Source organism: Apodemus sylvaticus, chromosome 4 (assembly GCF_947179515.1).
Source record: "Apodemus sylvaticus chromosome 4, mApoSyl1.1, whole genome shotgun sequence".
NCBI classification, from domain to species: domain Eukaryota; kingdom Metazoa; phylum Chordata; class Mammalia; order Rodentia; family Muridae; genus Apodemus; species Apodemus sylvaticus.
The window spans coordinates 90,063,422-90,084,832 of record NC_067475.1 but is presented as its reverse complement, the minus strand read 5'-3'; the positions used below and the strand labels follow the sequence as shown (position 1 = coordinate 90,084,832).

General features: G+C 37.2%; 1 pseudogene; it reads left to right on the top strand.

Annotated features, from left to right (window-relative positions):
* Positions 1–7,364: 7,364 nt before the first annotated feature.
* LOC127683661 (lamina-associated polypeptide 2-like) lies at positions 7,365–8,865 on the top strand (annotated as a pseudogene).
* Positions 8,866–21,411: the final 12,546 nt, after the last annotated feature.

The following is a 21,411-nucleotide window of genomic DNA, read 5'->3' as shown; positions in this document are numbered from 1 at the left end:
TCTCTCTCCCCTTTGTTGGATATTTCTGCTAACATCTTCCCCATTGGGACCTGGAGAACTCATGCAGCCCTGGCATCTGTGACTATCTAGTGGTTACCCTCAGTTCTCCATCCCCCAAGGCCACACACCTCCATTCAGTTTCCTGACCCTCTGTACTTCTCTCCTGTCTCTTCCTATACCTGAACCTCCCCCCTTTTCCCTCCCCAGCCTCTCTCCCTTCCAGATCCCTTCCTCCCTTTCTTTATCTCCCATGATAATTTTGTTTCCCTGTCAGAGTTGGATTGCAGCATTCACACATTGGTCTTTCTTGTTCTGAAGATTCACATGGTCTGTGAATTGCATAATGAATATCTAGTGTTTTGGGACTAATATCCACATATCAGTGAATACACGCCATCCACGTGTGTTCTTTTGTGTCTGGGTTACCTCAGTCGGGATGATATTGTTCCGTTCATTTGCCTCTGAGCTTCATGAAGTCTTTGTTTTTAATAGCTGAGTAATGCTCCAGCTTTTAAATGTACCACATTTTCTGTATCCATTCACACACTGAGGGACATTTGAGTTGTTTCCAGCTTCTGGCTATTATAATTAAAACTTCTATGAACATATGAGAGCGTGTCCTTGTTATATGTTGGAGCATCTTTTGGGTATATGCCCAGGAGGGTATATAGCCGGGTCTTCAAATAGCTCTATGTCTACTTTTGTTTGTTTGTTTGTTTGTTTGTTTGTTTGTTTCTTTCTTTCTTTCTTTCTTTCTTTCTTTCTTTCTTCCTTCCTTCCTTCCTTTCTTTCTTTCTTTCTTTCTTTCTTTCTTTCTTTCTTTCTTTCTTTCTTTCTTTCTTTCTTTCTTTCTTTCTTCTTCTCTTTCTCTCTTTTTCTTTCTTTCTTTCCTTCTATTGTTTATTTTCTTTATTTACATTTCCAATGTTATCCTCTTTCCAGGTCTCCTCTTCAGAAAATCCCTTTCTCATCTCCCCTCTGCCTGCCTCTATAAGGGTGCTGCCCTCCCACCCCTCAGGTGCAAGGACTGCTCCTACCACTGATGTCCATCAAGACCATTCTCTACCACACATGGGGCTGGAACACTGGGTCCCTCCATGTGTATTCTTTGGCTGGTAAGCAAGTCCCCTGAGGCATCTATCCAACTGATACTGTTGCTACCCCCCATAGGGCTGCAAAATTCCTCAGCTCCATCAGGCCTTTCTCCTCTATCAGGGACCCAAGCTCAGTTTAATGCTTGGCTGCATTAAACCAATTCTGTACTTGTTAGACAATGGCAGAGCCTCTCAGGAGACAGCTATATCAGGATCTTGTCAGCAAGCACTTCCTGGCCTCTACAATAGAGTTCAGGTCTGGTGACTGTATATGTGATGGATCCCCAGGTGGGGGTGTCTCTGGATGGTCTTTCCTTCAGTCTTTGATCCACTCTCTGTCTCCATAATTCCTCCTGTGAGAATTTTGTTCCCCCTTCTAAGAAGCACTGAATCATCCACACCTTGGTTTTCCTTCTCAAACTTCACATGGTCCATGAATTGTACCTTGGATATTCTGAATTTGGGGAGTTAATATTCACTTATCAGTGAGTACATACCATGTGTATTCATTTGTGACTGGGTTACCTCATTCAGGATGATATTTTCTAGTTCCATCCTTTTGCCTAAGAATTTCATAAATTCATTGTTTTTAATAGCTGAAAAGTACTCCATTGTGTGGATATACCACATTTTTTTTTATCCATTCCTCTGTTGAAAGACATCTGGGTTCTTCCTAGCTTCTGGCTATTAAAAATAAGGCTGCTATGAACATAATGGAGCATGTGTCCCTATTACATGTTGGAGAATCTTCTTGGTATATGCCCAGGAGTGGTATAGCTGGGTCCTCCGGTAGTACTATGTCTAATTTTCCGAGGAAACACCAAACTGATTTCCAGAGTGGTTCTACCAGCTTGTAATCCCACCAGCAGGGGAAGATCAGTCCTCTTTCTTCACATCCTCATCAGCACCTGCTGTCACAAATGGAGGAACCAGAGAAAGGACAGAATGAGCTTGGAGCCCCATAAGAGGAACAACAATATTAAACAACCAGTACCCAAAGAATTCCCAGGGACTAAACCGCCAACCAAAGCATATACATTGGAGGGACCCATGGCTCCAGCTGCATATGTAGCATAGAATGGCCTTGTTGGACATCAAATGGAAGAGAGGCCCTTGTTCCTGAGAAGGCTCTATGCCCCTATATAGGGGAATACCAGGACTAGGAAGCAGGAATGGGTACTTTGATGAGCAGGGGAAAGGAGGATGGGGTAGGGGTTTTTCAAAGGGGAAACGAGGAAGAGGGATTTGAAATGTAAATACAGACAAAATCTAATAAAAAGAAAATAAATAAATAAATAAATAAATAAATAAATAAATAAAATTATAATTAAAGAAAGAAGGTATTGTTCTTTGGCTTACTCTTTCTTGGATCAGAGTTTAAGTATTTCTCGATGTTCATATTCTGCCCCTCCTCTAGGGAGGGTTACTTCCTAAAATATTGATATGAGCATCAGTCAATGTACTTCCTTCAAACTGAAGGAATGAAATCAGTACTTTAAAATGCTATAAAATAATGAATTAAATGAAAAGGAAGTAATAAACTAGAAATATATCAACAACAAAATACAGGATTTGACTTAGGACGCTCCTGGTTTCAGATACGAAATGACTACTTAAGGACTAGTTTAAGAGATTTTGATTTAAATGTCACTGGGATTAAAAATGCAAGTATATACATTTTATTTTCTCCTTTGAATATATTGCTCAAGGAAAACACCTTATTATCTAGGGAATTATCTCCATGGGGTGGGAACTATCTATAGTATATGAATGGCAAGGAATTAAAAGCATTTAGTATGGAAAAAAATAAAGAATGTGAGCACAAAGAATAATTAATTAGAAGTCCTGAGACTGGGAAAATGTTATTGTGTAAGCCTGACTTTTTGTTTGTTTGTTTTTTTTTTAATGCGGGATGGGAGTCCAGTGTTATGGAACTGGAGCAAGATAGCACTCACTTTGGTGTTTAATTTGGTAATGATTATAGCTTTTTGTTTAATTGTTATCTCCTTTTGGCTTGTGCTACTGTAGAATATCACAATTTTGAGTATATTGGAACTTCAAACACTAGATTTCAGATTCTTATCTGCATTAGGAACTGTCCATGTAGAGAAAAATCAATGTAAGATAGAAGGCACCCAAAGGCAACAATAGTGAGGTCCTTCGGGGATGGAGGAAATATTCAACTTAAAAACTTCCATTTTCCTTGACTTTTTGATGTTTCAGGCCATGGCTAGTGTCTGGGAATGTAATCTCTAAGTGATAAGAGAGTATGAAAGAGCTGTAGTAATGCCCGTATTAGAGTCCTAACTGAATTTCCTATTTCTATAATTCTAGTCAGTATTCAGGAAAGTAAAAGGAAACCAAAATGAGAGATAAGGTTTAAGATGTGCTACGGAGTGGCAGTGATATGGCAATCCTTCAGGGTATGATAATCCTATGAAAACCTAGCAGTATTGTAGGATTTAGTTATGTGGGAATTGCTAATTTGGCTAGTCAACTGATTGCTGGCTTCTTGGTTGCATCATTCTCCCTATTTTGACTTATGTTGTCCCAAGTATCTTGGTAGCAACACCGGCCAAAATGGTGACACAATGTCATGTTGATTTTCTGCCTGTGGTGAGGGTAGCTGCATAAAAACTTGTATTCCTATACTATTAGGGCATGAGAGTCCGTAGGATCTGTGTGTCTATTAAGTGTGGTTAAGTAGCATTTATCTTCTGTATTAGTTAGGGCTCCCTAGAGTCACAGAACTTATAGAAATATATATATATATATTATAATGATTCACAGGCTATAGTCTAACTAGCCCAACAATGGCCAGCAGTAAAGAGATTGAAAGTCCAAGTCAGTCCCACAAGACTGAGTGTTTCAGCTGGTCTTCTGTATAAACTGGACTCCTGGAGAAGTAGGTTCCAGCACATGTGCTAGCGAGTAAGTACAAGCAGGTTTAGAATGAACCCTTCCTTTTTCCCTTGTCCTTACGTACACCTCCAGCACACAATATGGATGAGATTAAAGGTGTTCCTCAAGATATGGAATAAGATATGTGTCGTCAGGATTAAGAGCATGTGCCATCCTACCTGAAGAACTGTATCAAGAGTTTGAGTCTTCCAGCCTCAAGTTCTAGTTCACAGGTGTTCCCTCCATTTCTGGATGGTAGTTCATTCTATATTTAATCAAAGTGACAACAGAGAATAGTCATCACACCTTCCGATCTTAAGTCGAGACTTTGCAGCTGCTTCTAATACATGCATTTCTTGGTGGAGGAACGACAAGAGATTGTTCACCGTGATCAGAATGTATCAAGGCAGGCAGAGCAGAAGGCTCAGTAGCATTTAAGGGGCCTCTTGTGCTGGATGACACTAGAACAGGGGAAGCATAGGCAATTTTTATCAACCAACTCAATAGTAAGCTCAGAGCCAGTAGAATAGAAATACCTGCCAGATGCCAGTCTGCTTAAGGGTTTATTGCCTGTGAAGAAATTAGCACTGGACTGAGTTCTGAGGCTGCAGATATAACTGATATTATAAACTGAGTTAGCAGAAGGGGACATCAGAGAGTCCCAGGGGACAGTTGAAATTGGAGGAGGGAGAAAGGGAGAGAAGTATGTTGGTGACTGGATGGGGCCTCAATATTAGATAACACTGGAGCTTACTCACCGTTAACAATATGAGTTCCGAGTCACATCAGGAAGCCGTTACTAGGGCAGTGAGAAACAGGCTGGGGCCTTAGGTCTAAGGCTGGGGAATCATAGACAGGTCAGCCTGCTGAAATAAAAACCAAAATAGAAAACAGAAGAAAGATAAAAGGAACAGTCAATTTAAAAAGAGAGAAGAGCAAGAGCTACAGGTGCTTGCAGAGGACAAGTCAGGTGAAGTGAAAAAAAAAAAAAAAAAAAAAAGGAGGAACCAGGAAGTAATAGGCTTCTGGGCCAGGGGTTAGCAGGGGTGGGGGATGGGGATTGGGGTTGGGGTGTGAAAATGAAATCTGTCTTCTACCCTGAGAAGAGATGATTTTGGGGCACAAAAACTATGCTTTGCCATCTCAGACTAAAACACAAAAAATATAAAACCCTTTGTAATGTATTACCTTAACAAACACCAAATTGCCCACTGTCTAAAGGGTTTTGATCTGTTGTCAGGATGTCCTGACATAGATTGGTTATAGGCAAGGATTGGTTATATAGCTAAGTACAGATAGTCCTTGATAAAATAGTAATTAGACTCTGGAACTTCAGCATTGCAAAATGTGCACAATCGCTGAAGCTTGATCAGTCACTCAGCCTTTTTGCACACAGCTTCTTTTCAGGCAGTCACAACAGTCACTTAAAAGCTGATCACAATTGTAATGATGATAAACTTATAGTTTTCACTGATTTTGAGTCAGAACGTTTCCTCCTTGTATTTAGTCTCACTACCTCATACTTTAGATGTGTGGTCAGTTAATCTCAAACTGATTTCCTAGTTCATTTTCATCCAAGTAAGATCAAGCAGGCTGGTTTTGTTTGGCGATGTTAGTGCTTAAAAGTTGTGTGCCTTGGAGGCTGTGACTCTTTTGACAATTTCGTAATTCCTGACATATATTAAAATACACAGTTTCGACAATTGATAAGTGTATACTGCAGGTGGTATTGCTGTTGATTTTGCCTTCTGCAGCAATGCTAGAAACAGCCAATATCTAGTTCAGGTCTTGCACCTTGTGAATTCTTCAATACTAAGACACGCACCTATTGGTCAGTTTCTGTTGAACTGTGAGTCACTACATGTGCTCCTGAATCAGGCTGCTCCTTTCTCAGAGTTGCCTGAGAGCCTTAATTCTGCTCATCATCAAATGATGTATCTGCTTTATCATCAGCTTTCTTCTAGCCTCTGCTCCTGACATCACTTTTCTGGAGATGCCTTTATTTTAGCAAACTTGTAAATGCAAATTTTTTCTTTGCTACTTTGAGATGTAAATCTTTTTCTCAGCCTCTTGTCAGCTTTAAGACCCAACACTGTCTTTTTTAAGGACTTGGAAGTTGGCTCTTTGAAAAAGAAGCATCAAGGAATCAGCAGCCCTGTATCCCAGCCACGGAGAGAGAGACAGGAACCTGCTTTTGTGGCTGCCTTTTTAGTGCTTTTGCAACTAGCTCCTGTATAGAAGACGTGAGCAAGTTTAATTTTCCTTTAGTCCAGGTCATGTAGCAATCCCATGGCCAATGACCCTCATTTACTCTGGTTCATAAAATCACCTTTGCAATTATCAAATATAAATAAGTTCTGATGTTCTCAGCACAACACAAGGTATGCAGTCAACGATAATGCATTGTATATTTCAAAATATTTAAAACCACTTTAAACATTTCAAGCAAAAAGAAATGATACACATTTAATATGATGAAGATGACAGTTATTCTGAGTTAATCATCATTCAATGTGGTCATGTTGTTTGTATTAAAACTCTGTATCATTACCCAATTAATATGTGTAAAATACTAGCTGTTTATTACAAAGAAATGTAATTCAACCGTCTTTCAGTTTTCTTCTTAGGTTTAAAAACAGTTTTCATTATCTGCTATATTTTGTGGAGTGAAAAGTGTACTTTCACAGACATCATGTGTACTGATATAATCTCTTTTCTGTTAAACTTGTTTGTTCTGTGTCTGAACTCAAACACCACTGCAGTTTCTAGAATAGTATGAGCTCCTTAGTTGGGCTCACAAGTTGATAAAAGCAGGATGACAGGTAGCTGTCCCTGCCTTCGTTTTGTAGTTTACATTGAATTGTCTGCTTAGCTCTGCATTCATGCGTGGGAGCCCAGCAAGGAGGTTCTTACTGAAAAGCAGAGATTCTTAGACTGTCTCATTCTCCTTCAAGGTTGAAAGCAATGATAATCACAATTGATGCATCTTTGTTATTGGTGGTGTTAAAAATATTTTCTATTGAGATTATCCATTTCTAGGTGGAAGATTCAGCTGATTCATTACTGTGCTTAACAAAATGATTTATAGGACAACAATAATCATTACAGAGAGACCATTTCATATGATACAGAAATTGTTGAGGTTCTTTGGGGTAAAAGCTCTGGGTCTTAATGCCTTGTCAAACTAGGCTATTCATAGCATGCCAGTGTGTCAATAAAAGAAACAATTAGTTGAAGAATTGAGAGAAAAATGTATTCAATGTGGCATAATAGGAAGAAGAATATATAAATGTATTCAGGTAAGAGTTATAGCTTTAAATACAATAAGAATTGAAGCAGATGACAGGAAGTATATATAATTAATCAATCATGGTTAAGGTATGGTCTGGGTATAGCAGTAAGCTCTGGCTCTGAAAGGTAGTTCAGTGAACTGTTATTGCTGTTATTAATATGATGAATATTTTTGGTGCAATGTGTAGTCTTGAGACAGAAGTTAGATCCTGGTTAGTGACAGAAGCCATTGATAGATAATATGCTAGTCAATAAATAGCTTACAAAATGAGTGCAAGCAGCTGGGAGAATGTAGGTGAAAAAAGAGTTACATTGTGTAACTACACCCATTTGGACAGTAATCTGACCGATTCTTTGGTTGGGCCAAATGGGCACATAAAAGAGATGCAATCTAAATACTGGTTCATCCCATCATATGATCAGAGAATGATTAATTCCAAAAAGGATTACATTCATTGTCTATCCATTTTGTACTGGCTAGTTTTATGCTAACTTTACACAAGCAGTTCTAGAGGAGGAAGTCACAACAGAAAAATTTTCTCAAATTTGTCTTGAAATTGTCTCCATGGGAGAATTGTATGCAAGGCAGTTTCTAATTAGTGATTGATGTTGGAGGGTGCAGTCCATGGTGTCTAGTGCCACCCCAAGTATAGTCATTTTAAGTACTATAAGAAACAGACTGTAAGCTTAGGGAAATAAGCTAAGAGCACCTACTTAGGACTTTCATGATATGACAAATACTTCAGCAAGTATTGCGGTAAGCCTGCACAAGCAATACCACACGACAGGAGTCACAGAAGAGCATATTGCTATACCTTCCATGGACATACCACTGCATACAAGAAGCACACCTGCGTGACCATTTCTCATACTGAATTTCATTCACATTTGTAACATTTTTACTCAGTAGAGAATAAGTCATACAGCTTTTCTGCAAGAATTCCAAGTATTTAATGTGTAGCTTCACATTACTTCACCCACAAGAGGGTGAAGAAGAACTCCAAGGAAAAGGGTAGAAACTTCACAGCATTTTCACAGAGATGGTGTAGTAATTTCAGAGAGTACTCCCATAGCTGAAACTATAAAGGCTTCAAGCAACAAATCCTTAGTGGCCAATAGCTTGACTGGAAATGTCAAGCATGCATCTTCTATTCTGCCAATCACTGAATTCTCAGACATAACCAGAAGAACACCAAAGAAACCATTGACAAGATCTGAAGTGGGAGAAAAAACAGAGGAAAGAAGAGTAGAAAGGGATATTTTTAAGGAAATATTCCCCTATGAAACCTCTACTCCAACAGGAATTAGTGCTAGCTGCACCAATCAAAGGCACTGCAGGCTGGCCACTGGAGATTAGTGACTTCAAGATGGAAGAGTCGTTCTCGTCTAAATACATACAGAAGTACGTTCCCTTGGCAGATGTCAAGTCAGAAAAGACAAAGAAGGGAAACTCAGTGCCCATGTGGATAAAATTGTTGCTATTTGCCTTTGTGGTAGTGTTTTTGTTTATCAAGCTATGGAAACCAACCAAGGAAATCCCTTCACTACGTTTCTTCAAAATACTAAAATACCCAACTGAAGAAATCATTTCTGCACATTCAAATTGATCTCCTGTTTTTAATAACTGTAGAAAAACATTTGTGTCCACTTGTTGACTGAAGAACTATATTGCGATTTCACCTCAGTAAAGTCAGTGCTGCATTGAAAAGAAAACAGGATGCTTTCCTGGATCCCATTTCAATATTTTGGACTTTGGAGATGACATGGTGCCATATGAATAATTTTTTTTTAGCTCCAGAACTTTTTTGTAGGCTTTATTTTTTAATGTGGACATCTTATTTCACTTTTGGGGAAAATGAATTGTTTGTGTATAGGACAATTATTCTGATCTTTATGTCCCCAGTACTGAGCATAAATAAGATAAGTTGTTTATCCTTGGTTTTGAAATAGATCCCTGAGTATTTTTGTTTTGTCTTGTTTGATTTGGTTTGTTTCTTGGTTTCTTTGTGTGTGTGTGTGTGTATGTGTGTGTTTGTTGTTGTTGTTGCTTTTGTTGTTTCTTATGTAGAACTGGGAATATGACCAAAGGAGAAGGAAACACACAATATGAAGTTAGAGATGGCAGGCTTTTACCATATGTTTAAATAGTTAGTAGACCAAAATAATGAACCAATGATTCTTTGCAAATCATTCTAAGACCAACTCTATGGAATAAGATGTAGATAGGGAATAAATAGAATAATATTACTTTTTTTCTCTTTTTGGAACATGGATTTGCCCCAAAGAACTGAACCATTCCTAGAATAAGAATACGATCAGCAAGATAAACACCAGTACCTTTCACAGTTAAAATACACCTGGGAGTCCATGTGCATCTGTGCATCATTGCCTCCTGTCGGACATGCAAAACTGCTGTGCATTTTAACACTTCTTAACTTTGATCACATGGATTATTTCTATTGCATGATGACTTCAGTGAAACAAAGCATAAAATAGAATGTAAAAAGACACTCATTCCCATGAGTATTTCACAAGAATTAGATGTGCCTTTCAGGCATATATGGATTATAATCTAGTGTAATACAAAGATTCAAAAACAATACTTTACTATAGATGTGGATTTTGGTCAAAGACTCAAAATAATTCTGAGAAAATTAAAATACAAAAGCTTCTAATGACTTCTCACACATTTATTTCCATTTGTTAGAAGAAATACATATTTGCTCTACCAATAATTTGGATATTTGTGCCTCTTAACAGAACAACAAAATTATCTCTCAAAACCCTCCCTAAAGTATACTCTCTGTATAACTGAAAGGACCATTGTCACAACAGTAGTTGTCACAGGTAAACATAATGCATTTTGTGTTTTTCCTCTCTGGTTTTCATTGTGCTTTTCTATTTTGGTAGTAACAGAAATACAAAACAAAGCATGTCCCTTTATTTAATTTTCTTTTCAGTCAATTCTGTCAAACTGAGAAGAGAAGAAAAAAATCACAGCATGTTTTGATAGATCTTCTTAGAATTGATCTGACACCTGTCTAATTATAAGACATTGAGATGCAACAAATTCTAAAAGCAGTCATCCTATCTGCCTATCTGCTCTTGACAGCGTTCCCCAGCACTTACTATCATACTAACATAAAGGAAAAAAGGCTAGGAAAATGACCTTGATTTTCTGAATTTTGAAAGACAAATATGGAAAATACACAGTGGCTTTTAAATATTGTGGGGCAAAGAATATCAAGACAAATAGTGATTCATACTTTCCAAACAAAAACAAACAAACAAACAAACAAAAAATAATTAAATGTTTCTGTTTTCTTGCTGTGATAAAATACTCTAAGCAAAAGCAATTTTAAAAAAAAATAGTTTGTTTTATCTTACAGTACTAGAGTGAGAATCAGACTAGCAGGTAAGCATGCCTGTAGATTTCTGGAGCAGGAAACTGAAAAATCTCACTTCAACTGTACACATAAAGTAGAGAAGGTGTAAAAGTGGGACAAGGCTACAAACAGTTAGAGGAAATTATTTTCTGGAGTAAAGCTCAACAGCTTAAGGTCTATAAATTCTCCAAAGACAATCTATCCCTGTGATTATTTCATATCAGTATTTATTGTATCGTTTTTCATAATATACAATATAGAACCATCTGAGGTGCCTCTTAATAGGATAAAAACATCTGAGTTACATAAGGAAAATGAAGTTACATCATTTGCAGGAATTTGAATGCAACTAGAGATAACTATAAATTAAATCATTCTCAAAGGGACAAATATTGTGTTTTCTTTTAATTGTGGGGCCTAGATTCATATATCTTTATAAAACTCTATATGTATAGATTGCATGGAAGTAGAAATAAAATTGTTTATAGCAATAAATGAGGGTCATATAACACAGTGACAAGAAAGATAGAGTAGTGGAATACTCATGAGATAAATTCAAAGTATATTATAGATGGGATACAAAGAACAGATGGATTATTTAATTATCACAGTACAATAAAATAAAATGAAAACTTTAAGAAGAACACCTCTGAAAAAGAATTGTCATTTGCTTTGAAATATTAAGTGTAGAGAATTTTGATCCAGTAACATGGCTACTCTGGCCATATTTTGAATACACACATGCCTTTAATCCCAAGAGACAGAGGCAAGTGCTTTCTGAGTTCAAAGCCAGCTTGGTATAAAGCAAGTTCCAGGTACCGAAAAACTTCAGTCCAGGCCTGGTGTTATATGTCCTTAATCCTAACACCCAGGACTTAGTTCTGGTCAGTCAGTTTGGTCAGTCAGCTGGGAGTCAGGATGAAGGAGTCCAGCGCAATTCAGGGAAATTATGTTCATGTAGTTCTGTGCAGATCAGCAGAGTCAGCTGAAATCAGAGACTAAGGAGCCAGAAGACTAAAACAGATTGCTAAAGTTAGTTTGAGACAAAGAAGGGCAATTCATTCAGAAGCAAGAGACGCCAGTTTGAATCAGCTTGGAGAGGAGTTTCAGCCAGAACAGCTGAGTTGAAGCAGCCAGCCAGAGTTCAGAAAGAAGTAGGAAGACTGAGCTTATTCAACAGGTAGCCTCTAATATGACAATTACTCGGTGGAATAAAAGATACATTTACAACAAAGACCTTACTTGACGAACATTTCTCAAGTTCAAGAATACTGTGGTCATCATTGAGCCACTCCTATCTTCAACAAACACCTTCAGTTATTGGCCAAGTAGCTGTTAGTTCCATAATTTCTCTATGTACACTTTCTCGGCTTAATTTTTAATTTTTACAGTATATAATCAAGTAAAGTTCACCTGAAAAATGAAGTTAGCTATTAGAGTGCTTATTGGCATAATAAAGCCTATTCTTCTAGGAGGGTGAGGTGCCATTATGTAGGTTGTGCGTTTTAGTTTATGTTGAAATCCAAGTAGTTTTCAAAATAGGATATATTTTTCTTTATCCTGCTCGAATTATCAGAAGCTAAGAGCAGCAATATACTTCTGAGAGAAATAATTTCTGAAATCTGAATTTTTATGGTTTTCCTTTATAGGCTTTTAAAACATTAATTACTTATTAATATTAAAAATGTTTTAAAATGTTTGCATCCTTAATTAGTTAATTAAACCTACAATTTTATAATGTTTTAACCTTTCTCTGTCTTATTCATCATTTTGTTCATATGTAGTGGCTCACACTGAGAGCTTTTGAGTTAAAAATATTACAAGAGTGAGATTAAAATTCAGTTATAGAATCTTTGACTAACATAGGGGATACAGTAAAGATTAAAATTGAAAATATTATTTAATATTTTTCCTGGGTATGTGCCAGAAAAGGTATTTTTGTGGTGAGATTTTATGTTTCATAATTCAGGTGTATTGTCAGGTGCACTATATTATAATCCAAACTAGTCACATAGTTTTTATACCCCTTTTATGCCACTTATGGCAGATTCCATCTTCATCATATTTAACCTTACAAAAGTTTCCATATTTCAAAATCATTATAGCACAAAACTATGGCAATTTAGCTTACCATTGTGAACATGCAAAAAGTCAGTTTAATAATCTGTAAAATAGCGCAGTGTTTTAAAGCCATGTCAAGGATTTGCATCATTAACTGAGCTGTGCTGCCTCATTTCTAATCCTGTCCTTTATCTCTTCCTCTCTGACTTCATGGATACAATGCTCCTTGGTTAGGCGACTTCTTGCCTTTTCTATAAAAATTAAATGCAAAACTCATAGTTCATGGAGTGGGGATGAAAGTCTTTTCTGAGTCTTCTGTTTTTGAGTTGTTTTAATAATTCTTCTTCTCTATGCAGCCTGGGGAACTGAATTTCCTGGTCCTGTGCATATTGACAAAGTTGTATTTACTTTGGCTTCTGGGTGTATCAAAGTAACCAATCACCTGGAAATACCTATAAAATGTGTTTAATTGACTTAAGCTTCTATTTAAAATGATTAAAATCCTACAAGAAACCTAAAAAAAAATGCTATGGTTGAAACATTAGAGTGCATTTATCATATGTGACCTGCATATTATCCTCCATTGAATGCCTAATAGGGCCAAAAAGTCAATTCTTCCACTAAGACATTGACAAATTCACTAGTGAAGGAATGGCTAGAACACAGAAATGTTTCCACAGTCAATATCTACTGTAGACTGGGTATGAACATGTCCTATGGTGTCTGTCTCCTATAGACTGGTTGTGAATGTAGGATATGCCCCTGCTACAATGGGTTCACCAAGTTAATCAGAATGACATGATCTTTGAGAGGTGAGGTTCAGGTGTCAAGACTTAATCAATACTGACAAGGCATCACATTTCATAATGGGCACCAGACAACCACATTCTTAGGAGATCTAATCTATGCAAATTCTTACCATGGTTCATTGTATGTGCCATCCTTATATTTAGCTAGACAGACCATCTGCTAAAAAAAAAATTACCTTATTCCCATAAAGGAAACAATTCCATTTCCAGTGGATAGAAATTCAACTGGGACTTCTACTGAATGTCACATTTATTGGAAATTGCATTTCCATTCTTGAATCATATCACTGCTTAAATTGCTTTTCAACATGAGTCCTGGGAAACTTTCAATGAAATTTTGATCTTCTTTATCATCTTCTATCATTGTTTCTATATACAAGCATGAAGGGTTTTTTTTTGGTTTTGTTTTGTTTATTTCTTGAGATCCTATCAAGAGAAGTCAAGTTTATACTGTACATTGTGACATGGAACATATTTATGAACATAAAAGACTCTTTGTAGTATATTTTCATTATTCATTGTCTGATAGTAATTATTAAGGAGGTATCACAACAAACAAAGCCAAACACACTGTGTCCACTAGCTTTTAGGAAATGAACTTTGTGTCACTTACAATTAAACCCTATAATCAGTAAGGTTATGACTAAGAATAAATGAAACATAAAATAATGTTAGAATTATAGATTTTACCAAATCTGCCTCCTTATTTATCATGTCCTTCTGTGTCCTCTTTTCCCTTTCTGTTCATGCCCCCTAATTGTCTTGTATACATATCACTGATGGTCATCTTTACAGTGTAATCTTGCACTGAATAAAAATACAATGAGTCTGGAATTCAAATTTAAGATAAACTAACATTAACTTCAAATTGGGTAAAATGATTATCAAACATGGTCCTTTTCTACATGGGGGGATAGACTTGTGTTAATCCATGAGGATGGACATTTTATGAGGAAAGCAGGATTTTAAATCACAATTTTGGAAGCTGCTCAGATCCCACCTACTTAATATATAACAAAGTCTCCCTTGGCTACAGTATAGCATGATGATGTACAAGGAAAGAACCTATAAATGAAGTTCACAGCCTAGCGAATTAGTGACTCACACTTCAAGACTCTATTAATCAATGACAAGGGAAAGGCTTGATGCTCCAATTAACTTAGAGTCAGTCTACCTCTTCAAGTTGCCACCATCTCAAATAACCATGCTGCAAAGCAAGTTTCTAGTCCATAAAATTCTCAGAGGCACATCCACTCAAACTGTACAAACTACAGCAAGAGTAAATATATGTATATGTAAAAAAGGTTTATGTTATTGACTGGAAGATGGCACTCATGTAAGAAGTAACTCAATATAATCATCTTGTGGAGCCACATATTTTTCTGTATTATTTCTCTACCAATTAGTTCTACAAATAGAGTGTTCTGGGAGAATACTGGGAAAGAAGAGGCACAAGTAAACTGGTGCTTAGTCTTACTGAGTTTCCTATTCTTCACATTTAAGTTCAATAAATGTTTCCACACTACTTGAGTCAATGAGTTCTTGTTTTCACCTGTGTCTAAGAACTCAGATCTATCCTTAGCATTCTCCCTAGAGAAATTAACAACAATAAGGACAAGGCACAGTTACTGAGGTTTCGTCTCTGCTCTTCAGGGTGTCTTATTTCAGAACCATGAAAAAAGGAACTGGAGAGAAGACTCAGGAGTTAAGAGTGCTGGTGGTCTTCATGTTTAATTACCGTCATCCATATGTCTGCTCACGACAATCTATAACTTCAATTACAGAGGATTCTACCCCTGTGCCCTACATAGTCACCAGTAACAGCACATTGTTTTGAGAATTAGATGAATGTAATAAATGTAAACGCCCATAGAGAAAAAAACTAAAATAAAACAGAAAATGTGTAGGACGACATTTTATAAGATTGACATACACTTACCTGAGTTCTCATGAATATGATGGTCTTCTTCAGTATCTGTCTTTTGTACTCAGACTAAGTAGGAACAAAGGATCATCTTCCTTCTTCTCTCCTCTCTATATTAGCTATCCTTTTCTTTCCCTGCTTAGGTTAACAGAGACTTAATTACATTAACAACCATTGGTAGCCAATCCCCTAAGTGGTCCCATCTGATGCTATATAAGAATCAAGAAATGCTCCTTCACTCGTTTCTCTGAAGGAGCTGAAGGGGTTTGTAACCCATGTGAAGAACAATATCAACCAACCAGACACCCCAGAGTTCCCAGGGACTAAACCACCAACCAAAGAGTACCCATGGCTCTAGCCTCATATGTAGCAGAGGATGGTCTTGTTGGACATCAATGGGAAGAGAGGTCCTTGGTCCTGGGAAGACTTGATGCCCCAGTGTAGGGGAATGACAGGGCAGGGAAGCAGGAGAGGGTGGGTGGTTGGGGGAGTACCCTCGTAGAAGATGAGGGAGGGAGGTTCGGATAGAAGGTTTCCAGAGGAGAAAATGGGAAAGGGGATGTATATTTGAAATGTAAATAAATAAAAAATTCAATAAAAAATGAATGAAGAAATGCATTGCATCCATGATTAATAATGTCCTTTTGCTTGTAACTTCTCCTTCTCCTCCTCTTCCTCCTACCCCCTCCTCTTCCTCCTTCTCTCTCTCTCTCTCTCTCTCTCTCTCTCTCTCTCTCTCTCTCTCTCTCTCATCCTTCTGTGATGGTCTGAGGCTCTCAGCCCTTATAGAGTAAACATCCTGACTGAAAAGACACAATAGTCACCAGCGAATCTGTGAATATGAATCTACAATTTTTTTAAAACATGAAGTTTAGGAATGCAAGATGATGAACCTTGTTTGAATCATTGTTGCCCTGATAATATGCTTTACAGAAAAGGTATTTTTATTAATATTTTTATTAACCTCATCTGTGTTATGAAAGTATTAAGCATGGATTATGTATAGGTTTCTGAAATTAATAGCAAGGGCTTATTTCTGTTTATTCAATCAAGGAAAATGAAGGTAAATTAATAAAATTAATGAAATAGAATTAATAAATTCCTGAGTATATTTAGGATAAAAAAGTCATTCCAGAGCATATGTTACCCTAGGACCTGATGTCTATTTCATACTAAAATACATTTTTGTTGTTGTTGTTGTTGTTGTTGTTGTTCTTTTAGCCTATAAATTTCTAGGAATCTTTGAGTTAGCCAGGATAGTGTAGAGCACCTGTCCAATCTGGCAAAGACACTAAAACAGAAAGACTGCTTCTGCTCAGATCAGGACAAACATGGGCATCAGGGTGTGGGCACATCTCCAAAAATGGAGCTATGCTACCTTACCCTGAGTTGATATTTTGTTCTCTATTTAAACTTTAAACAAATCTCCTCTCTCTCTCTCTCTCTCTCTCTCTCTCTCTCTCTCTCTCTCTCTCTCTCTCTCTCTCTCTCTTTCTGTGTGTGTGTGTGTGAGTGTGTGTGTGTGAGTGTGTGTATGTGTGATTGTGTGTTTGTGTGTGTGTGTGTGTGGCTGGCTGGCTGGCTGGCTCTGACTCTGGCTCTGGCTCCTCCCCTGCCCAGGTCCTCTGTTTTAAATTTTTATGCAAATATTTAAGCTTATATTCAAGAGATGCCTGAACTTTATTTGCTATTTTTTAATAAGCTCTGTGCATTGTGAGCAACCTCAGCACACTCCTTTCTCCCAGCTTAAGTTTCTTAGTTTTCAATTCAAAGGGTTCAGATTTACATGATTTCCTTCCTTGTCTTTGTTGAAAGACCACCAGCTTTACTCATTGAGCTGCAGCATTTTACTAAAATTTACTGTCAGTCTCTGCTTGGTCTTATACCAATGTCAAGGCATCAGACAAGATCAGCCCCTTTTATCTCTACTGGCCTAATATACAGATGTCATGTAATTAATTTCTATTGCACAAACACTTCTTAAATGCCAAGGCTCATTTGTCTGAATAAATTTTCCTTCTTTAACTCATTTTCCCATTGTGGGGTTGGATATTGGCTTCATGCTATAGCAAATTACTAATTTACACACCCTTTCAAAAATTATTCTAATAATCTTAGCAGAAAAGAAGATATCGAGATACATCATGTTCTTCACTTTAACATCAATAAAATAATGGAATAAGAATTTCTTCAGTAATAGATATGAAAAGTTGATGTGCCAGTGCTGGACAGAAAAATGACTAAATTTCCCCCCAAAGGGATTTCTCACAGTCTGAAAAGCTTTCTAAACCACGTTCATGACAGATTCTGGCAGACAGAATGATGGGTCAGTGACCAGCAGGACCAGACCTCAACCAGAACTGCTTAGCTATACAAGCTTTTCACCCTACCACTAAACCTAATGTCCATGTCAGGATCCTAGTTATCAAAAGACTTAAGGACACCGAACCTCTTTATTTCTTCCTTGTCCCAGGGTAACCACATCAAATAAATCTCAATCCTCTGTCTTTCAGTGTTGTTTCCTTCATTGGTATGTTCAACACAATTTTGCTTTGAACAGCTGCAACAATTCAGGTGTTGATGCTAAAGGCCCAGAAAAAAATTTTTTTGCTAATTTTTTTTTAAGTTTTAATACCACCTCATCTAGAATACATACAATATAACTTAAAATACCAAAAACAGTGTAATACAGAAGTATCCTATCGGTATAAGGATATGTGCCTATTCTTACTGTACCTTGTTATACCTTATATGGTTGATATCCCTGGGAGACCTGTTCTTTTCTAAAAGGAAAGAGAAGAAGATTCAAAGTAAGGGAGAAACTGGGAGAGGGATTATAAAATGTATCCACATAACCACTTAACCACTGCAATTATTGAATTTTAGCATCCTGGTTAGTATGTTTGTACTAATTTTGTCTTTTAAGATATATTACAGGCGTTTATTTTTATAAATGGCCAAAACTAACTAGGAACATTGTCAACCTTAGAAAATATAGATGTTTATGAAATTATAGTCAGTATTTCACTTTCACACTGGAAATTTAAGGTTGCAGGTTATGTTTACAGTCTGTTCAATGTAAGGTTCACATGTATCAAGAGAAAAAAAGAGCTAGACAGTGAGAAAAAGAGACAGCATAGATAGAGATAGAGAATGAGATGAAAAAGAATATTTGCAGTAAGAGGGAGCATTAACATTTATGTCAAGTCTTAGGAAAGATTGTTGCAACTGAGATAAAGTATGACATGTATCGAAAGTCATGCAGTACTTGAAAAATATAATTTTAAATTTGTAAGACAATGAAACAACATATGTCACACACCATATAAATCAATCTATGTTGTATTCAAGAGCATATTCTATAGGGAACAAAAGAAAGCACATCTGCAATTTTGAAAGTCTAGCATGGCAATGGCAAAGCAAAACCCAGCTTTCAAACCAAAGAGGAAAAGAAATAGTTATTTCTGGAGTCCAAACAAATAATCATGTCCTCAGAATATGAACTCAGTTTACCCCATAGATCATCCAAGATGGTAACAATTGCACAAAAAGTTTTGTAATAATAGAACAAGCAAAGTAATATAAACTTTTACAATTATAATGGCTGGTGCATCAACTAGATGAGTTACAGACAAATGGAGAAATCTTTGTTAAAGTCCTTGGATGCAATCTGATGATGAACATCTTAAATACGGGTTGGTGGAAGATTGGGTCTTTTCACAAGTTCCAAAGGATTTGCCTAATATCCACAAGGATGTTATGTCACATACACTTGTATAGATTATTAGGGAGCTGAAAATAACCCTAGATAATTTACCTACTGACCATTAATATTTTAACATCTCTATGATCTCCAGATGTCCCATGAGTCAAATCAATAATTGAGGAATATTTAATATAAGGTGCATTCACTTCAGGAAACTCTCCTCCACAGAGAGCTGGGTAACAAGTCAAAGGAATTAGTGAAGAATTACTGGGTGTAGAGGCTATTCCACGTTGTCAACTTGACTATATTTGGAATGAACTACAATCAAGATTGGAAGGCTCACCTATGATCCTAATCTGGAGGCTCAGAGATACAAGTTTCTGACCTGGATCTTGGCATGGAGATCTTGAAGCACAGTGGCTATGAATTCCAGAAGATAAAGATGAGGAGCTTGTAGAATTCAAGGTCATCTGGGATTAAAGGCACAGTGGCACACGCCTTTAATCTGGGCCATACCCTTTGCTGGATGCTAGATCCTTGAACTTCCATCCACAGCTGCTGCTGGCCATTGTTGGGGAGTTGGCTAGAAGCTGTTAGTCATTGACAAATCTCCTAACTATATAGAGACTACCCATACGTTCTGTGGCTCAAGAGAACCCTAACCAATACAAGGATATGAGAGGTCTGTGAATGTTGTCCTTGGCAATGGGGCCCTGCTATGAGTTCTCAGAGAGCAGCCATGAAACAACACTAAAATATGTAATTAGGACATTTCACATTGTAAAAATGTAGTTAAAGTTTTCAGCATATCTCACAGACAGGGAAAAGATGTAGCTGGGGATGAACAGTGTTATGATGTCATGACTCATTTTCTAGTTCAACTTTCCTTAAACAAGCTAGTCAAACCCCAAGCAAAATACTGTATAATAAAAATGTTACATGCCTAAGAGAGGAAATGACAAGATGCTACCTTACCTCAAAGTCAGCTGCTCTGTTTTTGGTGTTTGGGTATACAGAATAGTTGCCAAGCAAACTATGGTTTTCTTCACCGTGGGGTGCGACAAATACTCCATGCTCAGACTAATAGCTAGTTTTGGCAAGGATGTGGAAAGCATCGCAGTTGGAGGAATTTGGTGAATATCACTCAATTATTTTGGCCAAAAAGTTGACTTTATTTTATTTTATTTTACAAATAAAATGTGTGTGTGTGGTGCTTGTCTGTGTATTTTAGTGTGTGTGTATGTGTGTGTGTGTGTGCGTGTGAGAGAGAGAGAGAGAGAGAGAGAGAGGGAGAGAGACAGAGACAGAGACAGAAACAGAGACAGAGAGATAGAAAAGAGAGAGACAGAAAGAAACAGAGAAACAGAGAGACAGATAGAGACGGACAGGCTTTGTGCTGAGCTTAAAATCTCACTGTTCTAGGCAAGTGTTTTACCTCATGTGTTTACATCATGATACTGAAAGATATCGATTGATTATATTTATTATTCAGTTTTCAAAGCAGATCTGGTTAAAATGCTTAAAGTGACCTTGGCTTGGCTTTGTAGAGCAGGCAAGTCTTGAACTTGTGATCCTTCTGCCTCTACTTCTTGAGCCTCTGGCACTATAATCCTGTACCACCTACACTGGGACTAGATTAATTACATCTCTTAACATTTTTACATGTCACCGCCATAGGAGGAACAACAATATGAGTCATCCAGTACTCCCAGAGCTCCCAGGAACAAAACCATCAACCAGATAGTACATATGGGGTTACCCATGACTCTAGTTGCGTAGGTAGCAGAGGTTGGCCTTGTTGAACATCAAAGGGAGGAGAGGCCCCTTGTCCTGGAAAGGCTTAATGCAGCAGTATAGAGGAATACCAGGACAGGGAAGAAGAAGAGGGTTGATTGGGGATAGGGGGAGGGGAGATGGCTTATGGGACATTCAGGGGTTGGGGACTAGGAAAGGAGAAATCATTTGAAATGTAAATAAAGAATGTATCTAATAAAAAGAAAAGAAAAGAAATAGAGACTAACAATGAAAGGCATTTTTAATCAAAGGAAAAAAATTTTTTTACATGTCTTTGTGTCCACTTTCAATTGGAAACATTTATTGTAAAGTAAGATACTGTGTAAGATGGAAAAAGTTTAGAAAATCATCATGTTGATTTCATGTCACTCCTCAGAAATTCTGGACACTGGCCTCTGCAATCTTTCAGAACTGCAATTTAATATTGAGAGTGAAAACATTATTT